Source organism: Narcine bancroftii, chromosome 2 (assembly GCF_036971445.1).
Source record: "Narcine bancroftii isolate sNarBan1 chromosome 2, sNarBan1.hap1, whole genome shotgun sequence".
Lineage (NCBI taxonomy): Eukaryota > Metazoa > Chordata > Chondrichthyes > Torpediniformes > Narcinidae > Narcine > Narcine bancroftii.
In genome coordinates, this window is record NC_091470.1 from 335717833 (window position 1) to 335733306 (window position 15474).

At 41.4% G+C, this 15474-nt stretch overlaps 1 long non-coding RNA gene across 1 annotated transcript; it reads right to left on the minus strand.

The window, feature by feature from the left end:
• LOC138755712 (uncharacterized) lies at positions 1-11066 on the minus strand. The gene is made up of 4 exons (XR_011352483.1): positions 9639-11066; positions 5680-5765; positions 3561-3667; positions 1-1490 (listed from the first exon to the last, which is right to left on the minus strand). It is a non-coding gene; the product is annotated as an uncharacterized lncRNA (long non-coding RNA).
• Positions 11067-15474: the final 4408 nt, after the last annotated feature.

A 15474-nucleotide genomic window follows, 5' to 3' on the forward strand; every position in this document is an offset into this window, starting at 1 on the left:
CAAATGTAAAAATACATAACCAACGTTTCGGGCTTGAATTGACTTAACATGTTCATATATTTAATTACACATTATTTTAATTAGGACATTAATCATTTGGTTATCTTCTGTTTTAAGGAGGTTAATCACTTCTGTTAAGTAGTGGAAAAGACTGGGATTGAAACTCTTACTGGTTTAAAATATGTTTTACTTTTCAATTAAAGGCCTTTAACTACTAGGGAGTATTACATACAAACTTGATCATATTCCATTTGGAGTTTAACAGGAGAGCTGAGGCCAACTATTGCACCTGAACTTTTCTAATCAAGATCAGCACAGACCTAGGATTAAGCTCAGAGTCACTGGTTTCTATAACTCAGCATGGTAATTGGTGATCTCTTCATCTAGTACTGCATTTTCCTCTGATATGAATCAAAGAGGCATTCTGTAAATAGGCCGGACAATTCCATGACAAATAAAATCCCTCTCAACTCTTCTATAGCACAGAAGAGGAAAAGAAATCCAATCACTTTGTCAATATAGTAGAAAGTGAAATTAGGTTCAGCTGTCAAAAATGGAAAAAGAATGTAGAAAAGGCAGATTCCTGGTCATCTTGATGAATGGGCAATTTATACCGCTTTCTGGAATGCGAACCAGGTGCTCTACAAACCCAAACTTCCCTGCTGACTCTCTTGTATTCTCTTATGACATTTACCTTTATATATTACTTTAAAAAAAAATTATTGTTATTTCACCATCAATGCAATTTTGGGTTCCTCTCTGTGCCTGAATTTCGAAAGCTTCCTTCGCCAAGGCCGTATACTTCCATCGTCTGACTCCTGCTTCATCTCAGCTGCGGTTGATATTCTTCTTTGCAAGGTTTAGATTTGATTGTTCAAAGGTTCTCTTGGCTAGAACTAACCTTTCCATTTTTTATTAAACTCTGTCAATCATATAATAGATCACAAAAAACCCTGCTCACCCACTATGGTTACGCCCACTGAACTATAGTAATACCTGGTTCAGCAAAGTCTACAAATGAATTAATGCCTCTACAATCTTCCTCCTTTTTATCTTAATTGAAAACTCACTGAAACCTTTGGATTCCTCCAATGTTTGCCTCTTGATTGCCAATTTATTTGATGCACTTGGTGGTCATAGTTTGAAGTACTGAGGTCTTTTGCTTGGAATTCCATTACTCAGTGATTCATACAACCATGACCAAGCATTTATTTGCCTTATTAATATCTCTTTATGAGATTCTGTGAAATTTTTATCTTGAAAGTCTTTGAAACATTTAACCACATTAAAGACAACATCTAAATGTAAAACCTTATTTCTGTCATAATCTTTATGATTGTGATTCTTGGTCTTGATTTCCCTTTATTTATATTTGACTAGTAGGTTGTCTCTTCCTGTAGCCTGAGATGGTTTCTAAATATCAGTTTCAATTCTCATCCAACTATTCTGTGTCATGTGCTTTTTGACCTTAAGCACAAAATGCAGATGAGCTAAACAGAAAGGAAAAGAGAAACATTTTTCATAATTGAAAGAATGTCATAGCCATTCTGCATCCAGCAAAATCTCTCAAAGATCAATATTCTATATTACTCAGGTTATCTCGTTCTCACTGATGTAAGTTGACACAGTGGCATTGTTTTCATGCTGGCCGATGGATTCTTTACTGTAGGGAAGGTTTAGGTTCAGCATTAGAGTTGAAAAATGGTTGCTGCAATAATTTGATTTCCCACCCCTTAGTATAATAGCTTTGTTTATAACCTGTGGTTATGGAGAAATCAAACGTACCTGTAAAACATGAACAATCAAAGGACAGAGTCCTTAGATTACAGGCACAAACCAGAGCCCTTAATTTCCGGCCTCAGACACTATCTCTTGGTTTCCACTCTTTCACTTAAAGCATCAGAACATATTCCACACTCAGAATCGTGGAAGATGATCTCGGCCTGTCACGATCGTCGATACTTCCATCAGGTCACCCATCCCCCTCCTCTCCAAGGATTACATCTCATCTCATGTATCCACTAACCAATCCAGGCCACTTCCTCTGCACTCTCTCCCAGCACAACGTCATACTTCTCAAAGTCTGACAAACAGAACTGTACCCAATTGTCCAAGAATGGTCAACAGTATCTACAGAGATAACGATACATTACTGACGTTTCGGGCCTGAGCTCTTCTTCATTCGTGAGGAATGTGTTTTATTCTTAGTGCTTGGGTTTTTATAGATATCATTAATGAAATTCAGATGGAGAGTTATGCTGATATAAAATATCTTATTGAGTGGTAGAGCAATATGAAGGGCTAAATGGTCAACACCATGTTTTATCTCGAGTCAGAAAATTACAATTTTTTGGGCCTGAGTCATAGTTCAAGGTTTCTCTTTCCAACTATTCACCTTCATATTTGGCACTCACTTTTCTGTACTCAGTAGACAAAGCCATGATAGAAGAAACAAACAAGACAATCTCGGAAGTAGGCTTAGGGCTGGTCAGTACTTGGAAGGGAGATGGCCAATGAACACCAGTGCTGTAGGTTTCTGTGAGGGGTGCTGGACAAAGTGGTGACTTTCTGTCTGCCTGACGGTAGACAGTGTTAAAGAATTTCATGTATGCTACATTGTAAATGTAGCATTATGTGACAATAATGGAACCTTTTCCGTATAATCCTGGTACATTCTCCATTGAAATTGGAGCTTAGATTTCACTCTAGCTGAGAACACACATACTGCAGATCAAAGCAAGCAGTTGCCCAAGTTGATTCTTTACAGTTTCACACTTGCAGTTAAAATATTGATCTATCAGAGGTGCAAGCTATGGATTGCTTTAGTTTTTTAGCTTTCCCAATTGACCTGTAGTACTTGCCTATAAAAAATTGTGAAGTGTAAAGTTCATTATAAATAGCTGATTATGGTCTTAGACCTTTCATTGTGAAACAAGTAAGCCTGCAGAACTACCTGAAAAAAAGATTTCCTTCTGCCTGCTGTGTATATTTTTACTAGATTAGTGGACTCACTTCTATTTGCTGGAGCTAGTATTCCTTTTGTTCTCCATTTTATTTGTTTTCCTTCTCCCTGATATGTTGACAGTTAAATGTTTAAATTTAGAGATAGAGCATAGTAACAGGTTTCTCTGGCCCCCAAGCTTGTGCTCCCCAACTAGACCCTGACCAATTAACCTACCCACTCCCTCTGTCTTTGAAACATGGGTAGAAACCAGAGCACCGGGAGGAAACCCATGCAGTCATGGGGAGAACGTAAAAACTTCTGACAGACAGTTTCGGAGTTGGGTTGCTGCGTAAGCCACTGAGCTAAATATGTTATTTTAATAGGCCCACTATCCTTCCCCAATGCAATTTTTATAAAACCTATCCAAATTTTGAAATCAAGCCTTCAAAAAGGGGACTAGCATTTATTTCCATTCCTAATTGCAGCTGAGAAAGAAGTGGTGAGATGCCTTCTTGAACCACAATATTCCTTCTTGTGAAGGTATTTTTGCAATATTGTTGGGTGCGGAGTTCCAGATTTAGATCTAGTGATGGACATAAGTAAGTTACGTGCATACCAAATAAGGGATCCTGGTAGTGGTCTCAAGCATCTGATGTCCTTGGCTATACAGGAGAAGCTAGAGAATGGTGGTGGATGATTGTATCTCAGATTGGAGACCTGCAACTAAACCATGCATAGAAGATGATCAGTTTGTCTAGTCAGGAGTATCTCGGAGACTATAAGGGATCAGCACAGTCGGGAGGGCTCCATGAGTACTTTTTCTGGTAAATTTGAAATCAAATGTAAGGTTATTTGATTCAGTACCTCAACAAATATGTTTAGTAATGGAGAAATCAAACTATGTTTTAAAAACACTCTGGACTCTGGCACCTTTATTTACATAGTGCTTTCGGTTCTATTTTTGCTCCATTTTCTGAAGTGAAATTTAACAGATCAATCTTGATTGTTTTTTTGGGAGCCTTCATGGATATTTATAGTTTCAGTTCTTTACATATTTAGGTGAATTTGGAAAGTATGAATCAACAGTGGGTGAACATCTATGACTGGTACATTGTGTTCAAACATAAAATGAAGACCTCCTCTGTTCGACCTCAGTACTTTTTTGGGTCATGTCTACAACAAAGACTATTCATGTCAGCAAGCCGAGAAGCTTTAAAGAAGTACACACAGCATAGAGAAGGCAGTCCAAGGCAACATTTTGAAGGGAAAAAAAAGTTTATATGTTCCTGTCAGGATAAAAGGTTAAATTAACAGGTTTTTTTGAGGAATATTGGGGATCTGGTTAAGATGAAAAGAGAGGTGTATAGCTAGGAGAGGCCACATGGAACAAATTAGATATTTGAGGAGTATAAATAAAGTGCAAGAAAAAAGTAAGTAAGGAACTCAGGAAGGCTAAAAGAAGACAATGTGAAGGAAAATCATGAGGGCTTCTACAAATATGCTAAGACCAAAAGGGTAAGGGACAAAATTGGTCCTCTTGTAGATCAGAGTGGTTGGCTATGTATAGAGTCAGAGGAAATGGGGAGATCTTAAATAGGTCCTTTGCATCTGGATTTACTCAGGAAACTGGCGGAGAGTTTAGGGAAGTAAGGACACCTACTATATAAAGATTAAAGAGGATCTTAAAGAAAATAAAAGTAGATATTCCCCAAGGCCTGATGAGGTATTCCCTTGGACATTGAGAGAGGCTAGCATAGAAATTGTAGGGGCTCTATCAGAAATATTTAAAATTTCCTTAATCACGTGTGGTGCCAGAGGATTGGAGGATAGCCCAAGTTGTTGCATTGTTTATAAAAGGGTTCAAAAGTTATCCTGGAAATTAAAGGCTGGTGAGCAAGATATCAGTTGTAGGTAAAGTATTGGAGGGTGTTCCCTCCAGGGACTGATTAGGGACTGCACGGTTGTGCATGGTAGGTCATGTTTAACCAATCTTATAGAGTTTTTCTAGGAGGTTACCATGAAAGTTGAAGAAGGAAAAGCTGTGCATGTTGTCTACATGGACTTTGACAAGGTCTCACATAGGAGGTTAGTCAGGAAGGTTCAGAGGCTCTGTATTCATGGTGAGGGTGGTTATGCGGGAGAAGGTAGAGAGAGGTGGATGATTTGCTTGTCAGACTGGCGGCCTGTGTCTAGTAGTGTGCCTTAGGGATTGGTGCTAAGATCATTGTTGTTTGTCACCTATATCAGTGAACTGGATGATAATGGAGTAAATTGAATCAGCAAGTTTGCAGATGAAACAAAGTTTAGAGGCATTGTGAATGGCAAGAAAACCTTTCAAAGCTTGCAGAGGGATCTAAACACACTGGAAAAAATTGGCTGACAAATGGCAGATGGAGTTTAATGCACACAAGTGTGAGCAGTTATATTTTGAAAGGACAAATCAAGAGAGGACATACACAGTAAATGGTAGGGCATTGTCCTTGGTGGGTAGAGGATGCAGGCTTGCATGAATCGGTTGTAGTTTCCTTGGTGACCATTTTGTAGATGGTATACACTGCACCTATTATATGCCAGTGGTGGAGCAAATTAATATTTCAGATGGTGGATGTGATGCAACATGCTTTTCCCTGGATGGCATTGAGTGTTTTAAGAGTTGCATACTTCCAGACGGCTGAGAGCATTTATCATGGAATTACATTGGAAACAGGGCTCAAAGAATAATTGAGAATCCTTACCATCCATTACGCAATGACTTTGATTTACTATCATCAGATAGAATGTACAGGAGCATCAAACTCAGGAAATAGATTCTTCCTGCAGGCTGTGAGATTGAAAAAGAATAAAATTCAGATATATTGTCAGAGTACATACATGACATCACATACAACCCTGAGATTCTTTTACCAGTGGGCAAGGAGGAATTTCCACTTATAATTCCTTGAAAGAGTTGTCACAGGTAGATAGGGCTGTAAAGAGAGTTTTGGCATATTGGCCTTCATAAATCAATGTATTGAGTTTAGGAATTTGTGTATTATGGTAAAGTTATATAGGACATTAGTGAGGGTAAATTTGGAGTATAGTGTGCAGTTTTGGTCACCTAACTACAGGAAAGATGTCAATAAGTTTGAAAAAGTGCAGAGAAGATTTATGGTACTAGGATGTTGCCATGAGTTTAGGAAACATAGGAACATAGGAAGTAGGACCAGGAGTAGGCCAAAAAAGGCCCATCGAGCCTGCTCCGCCATTCAATACAATCATGGCTGATCTAATTTATGACCTAACTCCACCTACCTGCCTTCTCCCCATATTCCCTAATTCCTCTATCATGTAAAAATTTATCTAACCGAATTTTAAATATGTTTAATGAGGCAGCCTCAACCACTTCCTTGTTAGAGAATTCCAAACATTCACACTCTCTGGGAAAAACTATTTTTCCTCATCTCTGTCCTAAATCTACTCCCCTGAATCTTGAGACTGTGTCCTCTCGTTTTAGTTTCCCCGGCCAGCTCAAAAAACCTTCCTACATCTATCCTATCCATACCCTTCATAATCCTATATGTTTCTATAAGATCTCCTCTCTTTCTTCTGAACTCGAGTGAATACAATCCTAGATGATTTAATCTTTCATCATAAGTCAACCCCTTCATCCCAGGGATCAACCTAGTAAACCTCCTCTGGACCGTTTGCCTTCTTAATAACCTGCTGCACCTGCAACCAAACTGTTTGCGATTCAGGCACAAGGACTCCCAAGTCCCTCTGCACAACAGCATGCTGTAGTTTTTCACCCTTTAAATAATATTCAGCTCTTTAATTTTTCTTGCCAAAGTGGATAACCTCACACTTACTAACATTGTAATCCATCTGCCAGACCTTTGCCCACTCATCCAGCCTAACTATATCCCTCTGCAGACTCTCCACATCCTCATTACAATTTGCTCTTCCACTCAATTTGGTGTCATCCGCAAACTTAGCTACACCACATTTTGTCCCCTCCTCCAAGTCATCAATGTAAATGATGAACAGTTGTGGGCCTAACACTGACCCCTGCGGCACCCCACTTACCACTCTCTGCCAACCTGAAAAACTCCCATTTATCCCGACTCTCTGCCTCCTGTCAGACAACCAATTTTCAATCCAGGCCAATATATTTCCCCGGACTCCACTTTCCTGTAACTTACTGATAAGTCTCTTGTGCGGCACCTTATCAAACGCTTTCTGGAAATCCAAATATACAACATCAATCTGTTCCCCTCTATCCACCGCACCCATTATATCCTCAAAGAATCCTAACAAGTTTGTCAAACAAGATCTTCCCTTTCTAAAACCATGCTGCATCTGCCTGATTGAACCCTTACGTTCCAAAAGTTTCACTATTGGAACTTTATTCCTTGGAAGGTAGAAGAATGAGGGGAGATTTGATTGAGGCATTTAAAATTATGAGGGGTATAGACAGAGTACATGTAGGTTGGCTTTTTCCACTGAGAGTAGGGGAGAGACAAATCAGAGGACATGGGTTAAGGGTGAAAGAGATAAAGTTTAAGGGGAACCTGTGAGGGAACTTCGCACAGAGAGTGGTGAGAATTTGGTATGAGCCTGCTAGCTGAAGTGATGAAATTTAACATTTAAGGAAAATTTGGACAAGTACATGGATGGGAGGGGTATGAATTTGGTGCAGGTCAGTTAGACTAGGCAGAAAACTAGTTCAGCTCAGGCTAGAAGGGCTGAAGGGCCTGTTTAAGTGTAGTAATCTTCTAAAGTTGTATGGGTCTATGAATATAATGCAGGAAAGTGTGAGTTGTGGTATTTTGGAAGGACAAACCGAGATAGGATATGCCTAGTAAATGGTAGGACACTGAGAAGTGCAGCAGAACAATGGAATCTTGGAATGCAGACACATAAATCTATGAGAGTGGCATTACAGGTAGATAGGGCTGTAAAGAGAGCTTTTGGCACATTGGCCTTCATATATCAAAATATTGAGTATGGAAGTTGGGATGTTATGGTAAAGTTGTAAAAGATTATGGTGAGGCCATGTTTGGAGTTTTGAGTCACCTAACTACAGGACAGATATCCCACCTTTCCAGCCTCCTCTTTATAATTCAAGGCTACCATATTCAGAATCGGAATCATAATTTATTGTCATGAACATGTTCCACAAAATTTATTGCTACAAATTATATATATATTTAAAATAAATAGAGCAAAAGAACAGAAAAATGAGGTAATATCTGTCACAGTGTTCATTCAGAAAACTGATGGCAGAGAAGAAGCTGTTTTTACACTCTGTGGTGTTCACAGTGCCAGATTAAGGTATTGTGGAGCCGTAGATAATATTTTAAAGAGGCCCTAAATAGTGCTGCCTGGCACATGTGTGGTGAAGGGGAACCACTCACACTGAAATTATGCACCTCTTCTTGATGGGGAAGGGGATCTCCCCCTGCCCAGAGGACAGGGGATGGAGCTAGGGGATATGACTTTCCCTGCCCAGCGGGACAGGGGATGGGGCTGGGAGTTGCAACCTCTCCCTGTCCAGCAGGACAGGGGATGGGGTCGGGGGGACACAATCCCCATCCTGGTGGGATGGGGGATGGAGCTGAAGGACGTGACCTCTCCCTACCCAACGGGACAGGGGACAGGGCTGGGGAACCTGACCTCTCCCTGCCCAGCAAGACAGGGGACAGGGCTGGGAAACATGACCTCTTCCTGTCTAACGGGTCAGGGGATTGGGCCGGGAGATGCAAGCTCTCCCTGCCCAGCGGGACAGGGGATGGGGCTAAGGGACACAATCTCTCCCTGCCCAGTGGGATGAGGGATGGGGATGGTGGAACTCTCCTTGTTAAAGCAAAACATACAGCGAGTGGCGTCATGTGGGATCAATGGCCATCTTTCTGACCAAAAATCCCCCACACAGTTGGAACCGCTCTGCATTTCCCTGGCGCTGATAATGGCAAGTGATTCCAGCTGCATGAGGGATTATGGGTAACCAAGACAACCATTGCTCCCACATTGAGCCGTAATGAGGGCTGCTGCGGATAGTTTGTGTTAATAATTGTAATGGTATGGATTGTGTATGCTAATTGATTTGGACTGGCCCGCCCCCTGATGATATTTATGCTAATTGGCTTAGGCTGGCCTGCCCCCTGATGATACTTCTACCTTGACTCCTCCCCTGGGACCCAGGCCATAAAGGTCGGGCCACCTTCCCCTTCCCTGCACTTCCCTAGTTCGGATTCGGGCCATCTCAAGTCTTCTGTGCAATAAAGCCTATAGTTCTCCTTAGTCTTTGTCATTGCAATTATTGGGGCAACTGATAGTGCCCAACAATAACGCCAATTAAATTTAAGATTAGTGATTTTAGCCAATTATCACCTTTAACACAGACTATCAGTGTGGTTTCTCATAGCCACTGGTGCTGCACAAATTACAATACACCCATAGACTGTATTAATAACCCCAATTAAAGGTGATAATTGGCTAAAATAATTAACCTTTCATTAATTTAACCAATTATTTCCTTGAAACAGGATTATTAACTCAGACTATCAGTGCAATCTGAGAACCGCTGCACAAAAATATTTCTCATAATTCATAGCACATAAACGTGGGGGCCCTTGAAATTACAGGGTCCGTAGCATTTGCTACTCTCGCTACTATGTTAATCCGGCCTTGGGTGTTCATTTTCAGGCTCCTGTACCTATTCCAGTTGGTAGCAGTAAAAAGAAGGCCTGGCCTGGGTGGTGAGGGTCATTAAGGATAGAAGCTGTTTTCTTGAGACACTCCGCCTTGCAAATATCCTTAATGGAGTGAAGACTAATACCCATGATGGCACTTGCAGAGTTCTCAACTCTCTGTAGTCTTTTCCTGTCCTGTGCATTGGCACCTCCATACTAGAGAATGATGCAACCAGTCAGAATGCTCTCCATGGTTCACCTGTAGAAGTTTGCAAGTCTTTGGTGATATGCCAAATCTCCTCAAGCTCCTGACAAAGTATAGCCACTTGCGAGCCTTCTTCATGATTTCCTCCACGTGGAGGTCCCAGGATAGAACTTCAGAGATTTTGACACCCAGGAATTTTAATTTCTTAACTCTCTCCACTGATGATGCCTTGATGATGACTGGTTTGTGTTCTCCTCACTTACCCCTCTGAAGTCACAATCAGTTCTTTAGTTTTGATAACGTTGAGTGCAAGGTTGCTGTTGCAATATCACTCAACTGGATGATCTATTTCACTCCTGTACACTTCTTCATTGCTGTCTGTGATTCTTACCGATGACAGTGACGTCATCGGCAAATTTGTAGATGGCCTAGCATATAGTCATGGGTGCAGAGCAGGTAGAGCAGTGGGCAAAGCATGCATCCTTGAGTTGTGGCAGTATTGATTGTCAGTGAGGAAGACATTGTATCTGATTTGTACTAATTGTGGCCTTCTAATGAGGAAGTCAAGAATCCAGAGGGAGGTGCAGGTTTTGTAGTTTGCTGACCAGTACTTAGGGTATGATGGTGTTGAAAGCTGAGCTGTAGTCGATGAAAAACAGCCTGATCTATGTGTGGCTGTTGTCTAGGTGATCCAGGGCCGAGTGGAGTGCCAGTGAGATTACATCTGCTGTGGAGTGATTGTGGTGGCGGTCAATTGCAATGAATCCAGATCTTTACATGTTAATTCTAGCCATGAAGTGCTGGGCAGTGGGGCTGAGTGGGAAAATGGATCAGCTCATGATTAAATGGCAGGGCAGGCTTGATGGGCTGAATAACCTATTTCTGCTTCTATATCTTATGACTAAGCTCTCAAAGCATTTCTTCACAGCAGATGTGAGTGCTACTGCACGATAGTCATTGAGGTGGCTCACTCTGCTCTTCTTATGTACCACAATGATTGATGCCCTTTTGAAGCAGGTGGGAACCTTTGACTCCAGCACTGAGAGATTGAAAATATCCATGAACTCTCCAGCTAGTTGTTTGGCACAGATTTTCAATAACCTGCCAGATACACCTTTAGAGCCTGAAGCCTTGAAAGGGTTCATCCTCTTGAAGGATGTTCTGACGTTAGCCTCAGAGACAGATATCACAGGGCCGTCAATTTCTGCAGGGTTTCTCAATGGTACTGTTGAATTTTCCGTTTCAAAATGAGCATTAAAAGTGTTTAGCTCATCAGGTAGTCAAGCATCACAATCATTTTGATGTTAGGCTTGGCCCTGTATGATGTAATGCCATGCAAGCCCTGCCATAGGTGGTGAGTACATGATTCTGTTTCTAGCTTCCTTTGTAATTGCCGCTTTGGTGCTACGATAGTCTTCTGTAGAATGTACCTTGACTTCCTGTAAACATCTGTAGAGTCTTAAATGCCATCGGCCTAGCCCTCAACAAGTTGTGAATCTTCCAGTTCAGTGTTTTTCAAACTACCCCCCCCAAACTGACATTCCACCTTAAGCAATCCCTCTGCCATAAATGTTCTATGATTACTAAGGGATTGCTTAAGGTGGTATGTGAGTGGGAAGGAAAGGTTGAGAATCACTGCTCTAGACCCAATTGTTACTGAAATATTTTGCTTGAGAAAAATTGTCATTGGCCCATTTCTTTTGGAATTAGGAAACCATGCACACAATTAATTAATTAGGTTCTTTCCACCCACATACCACCTTAAGCAATCCCTTACTAATCACAGGGCACATATGGCATAGAGATTGCTTAAGGTGGAATGTGAGTTTAGGGGGCATTTTGAAAACCATTGCTCTAGTTCATCCATGGTTTCTGGTTGGGGTTCTCACGTTATGTCCATGTGTACACACAGTCATCCACATAGGTCTTGATAAAGTCGGTGATAGTTGTGAATGACTCATCTTCATTCACTTGAAGATGAGTCCTTGAATGTGGTCCAGTCCCTCAATTCAAAGCAGTACCGCAGGTGCTCCTCCGCCTCCCTTGACTATACTTTCACCTCATTCTCTGCGTCTACATCAGGAATACAGCCATGTGATCAGACTTCTGAAGTGTAGCTATGAGATGGATCGTTAGGCATTCTTCTTTTTGGAAACTTTATTTATAGAATTTAAAGTACATACATAAAACTAATTCCTTGCTAATTACCAATACCCCTACTAATAACCCCTTTCCTCCTACATCCCACTCCAAACTACCCCTATATAAGAGCCGAAAACATATATTGGTTAATTATCCGTTATTGTGGAGTGTGCCAACCCTTAACATCTTTAAAAAAACATTTACAATATATCTAAACCCATACATTTCAAATATGGAGTCCACATTTTAACAAAAAAAAGAATAATTATTCCGTAAATTATATGTTAGTTTCTCTAAGAAAATACATGATCTCAATTCATTATGCCATCAATGCATGTTCAATTCAATATCATTCTTCCATGCAATAGCAATACATTTCCTAGCTACTGCTAACACCAGACGAATAAATGCAGATTGAAATTTATCCAATCTTAAACCCGTTGTTAATGTTGCAATGTAACCCATTAAAAAAAGTAATGGATCAAGTGTTAATTCGATCTTGAACAAATCTTCCAAAAACTTCTTAATTCTTTCCCAAAAGGGTTTAACTTTTTCACAAATCCATTTTGAATGTAAAAAAGTGCCTGTCTGTATTCCACAACAAAAACATCAATCTGAAGAACTAAAACCATATCTCTTTAACTTTTCAGGAGTTAAATACAATTGATGCGAAAAGTTATAATTAACTAAACTATATCTCACATTAATTAATCTAGTTACGCGATCTGTACTATAGTCATCCATTCCTCCTGAGATAGTAAAATAGATAAATCCTTTTCCCACTTATTCTTCCTTTTATTTAAATCTAATTTAATCATCCTCTCTTGTAACAAGGCATACATTTCTGAAATAAACCTTTTTTCCCACTATCACCTATTAAAATCTCATATTTAGTTTGCCCAGGTAATATCAAATCCCATCCATAATTTTCCTTTAAGAATTTGGCGATAACCCAAAGTTTTCTTTAAGTCTAGTTAGGCATTCTTGATGGTGGTGTTGGCTCTCATTGTGCAGACAACGTGTTGTCAGAGGTTTCATCAGGTTGGCTTGGTTGAAGTCCCCTTTAATGATAGAGAAGGCATTAGGATGTGCTGTCTCCTGGCTGCAGATTACAAGTGCTCAGCCCTTCTAATCCTGGCAACATTCTCATGAATATTTTCTTCATCCTATTGACCTTATTAATATCTTTCCTGTAGTTGGGTGACAGAATCTGCAACCGATATTCCAGAGAAGTTCTCACCAAATCATATACAGTTGTATTAGTACTCAGTGCCCTGACCAATAAAGCCAAAAATGCCAAATGCTTTCTTCACCTCTCTGTCTACCTGTGTCATCAGTTTCATGTACCCCCATCTCTCTTTGTTTTACAGGGCTCTATAATTCACCATGTAAATCCTCATCTACCAAAATACCACAAACTCAGTCTCGTCCACATTCATTTCCATTCTTTCAGCCCACTTTCCAGCTCATCTTGATTCTTCTACAATCTAAGATAATCTTCTTCACTGTCCATGATACACCAAATTTTGGTAATGAAAAGGTGCATGCTGAGTATAAAAATATCTTATGGTGTTCTCTTTAGTTGGTGACCTTTCCAACATTTATTCCTCATTTGATACCAGTTAAAATCGTTTAACCAGTCATTGTAACACTATCCACTTCAGTCAAAAAAAAAACCAGAGGTATTGTGATAGTATAGATTCTATCACCAATGTGTATATGTACATATGTACAGATGGTAGTGTAGGATGACTGTGATTGGCTGAGAGTGTAGCCACACCTACTGGCAGGTCTTAAAGGATTGCTCCTAGCCAGACCAGGACATTCTGGACTGGTTGACCTACTTGTGATATGCTCCAGTCTTTTAGTAAATAAAAGCCTTGGTTTGGATCAACAAGACTTTGGTTCTTTTGACGGGCACTACAATTTTATTAACTAAAACTTTTGAAGGGATGGAGCGTATGCTACGGCTGGGATGCCTCGACGTCGACCCACTGTCAGTTACAGCCTCGAATGACTTTAAGCACTGGGTGAGATGCTTCAAAACATACTCACAGCTCTCTGATCCTGCCGTGATAGAGGACAACCATCGACTACTAATATTGATGACTATGGTGTCCCCAAGAGTCTACCAGAGTGTCCAAGACGCGACTACTTACGCTGCAGCCATGAAGATGCTGAAAGGGCTCTACGAGCGACCGGTGAACAGGGTCTATGCTCAGTACAAACTTTTTACAAGGAGGCAACAGCCCGGTGAGTCCTGTAAAGTTTATATTCAGGCACTAAGGGCAATGAGCAGGGACTGTGCCTGCACAGATAGAACTGCTGCGGAGACCACAGACGATCTCATTCGGGATGCCTATGTGGCCGTGTTTCGATTGAATAAGGTGAGGCAGTGCCTGCTAGAGCATGGGAGAAAAAACCTAGAGGACGTGATCCGGATTGCAGAGACGATGGAAAAATAAATATCGCCGCTGCAATGCTGCACGCCATTGACGAGTCCATTCCGTTCCAAGTTAAAAGTGATGCGTCTGATTTTGCACTGGCAGCCACTTTAACCAGGCTGACCGGCCTGTAGCCTTCTTCTCCAGAACCCTCCAGGGTCCTGAGAGCCGACACTCCTCTGTAGAGAAGGAGGCCCAGGCCATAGTCGAAGCAGTATGTCATTGGAGACACTACCTCACTGGCAGGCGCTTTACGCTGCTGACTGACCAATGCGCGGTCTCCTTCATGTTTAGCAATACCCAGCGAGGTAAAATCAAGAATGACAAAATCGCCAGGTGGAGAATAAAGCTCTCCACCTTTAATTATGACATACTTTATCGGACAGGTAAACTCAATGACCCACCAGATGCGGTCTCCAGGGGGACTTGCGCCAACATACAACTGGACAGGCTGCAAAAACTCCACGAGGAGCTCTGTCATCCAAGAGTCACTAGGTTTGCACTTTTTGTCAAAGCTCGCAACCTGCCCTACACGGTCGAGGAGATTCGTTCCATGACTCGAGCCTGCCCGATGTGCGCTGTGCGATGTGCCCACTTCTTCTGTCCGGAGAATACCATGTCATCAAAGCCACCTGCTCCTTTGAGCATCTCAGCATAGACTTCAAGGGGCCCCTTCCGTCGACCAACCATAACACCTACATCCTTACGCCATTGACAAGTACTCTCACTTCCCGTTCACTGTGCTCTGCTCAGACATGACTGCCTCCTCAGTTATAGAGGCCCTGCAAAGGATCTTTGCCATCTTCGGGTACCCCAGTTACATCCATAGTGACAGGGGGTCCTCATTTATGAGTGCAGAGCTGCGGCAGTACCTTATGGAGCATGGTATTGCTTCAAGCAGGACCACCAGCTATAACCCATGCGGTAATGGGCAAGTCGAAAGAGAGAATTCCACCAACTGGAAAGCGGTAACACTTGCCCTTCAGTCTAAAGGTCTCTCCACCTCTCGCTGGCAGGATGTGCTCACTAGTGCCCTACACTCCATCCACTCCCTCCTATGCACCGTGA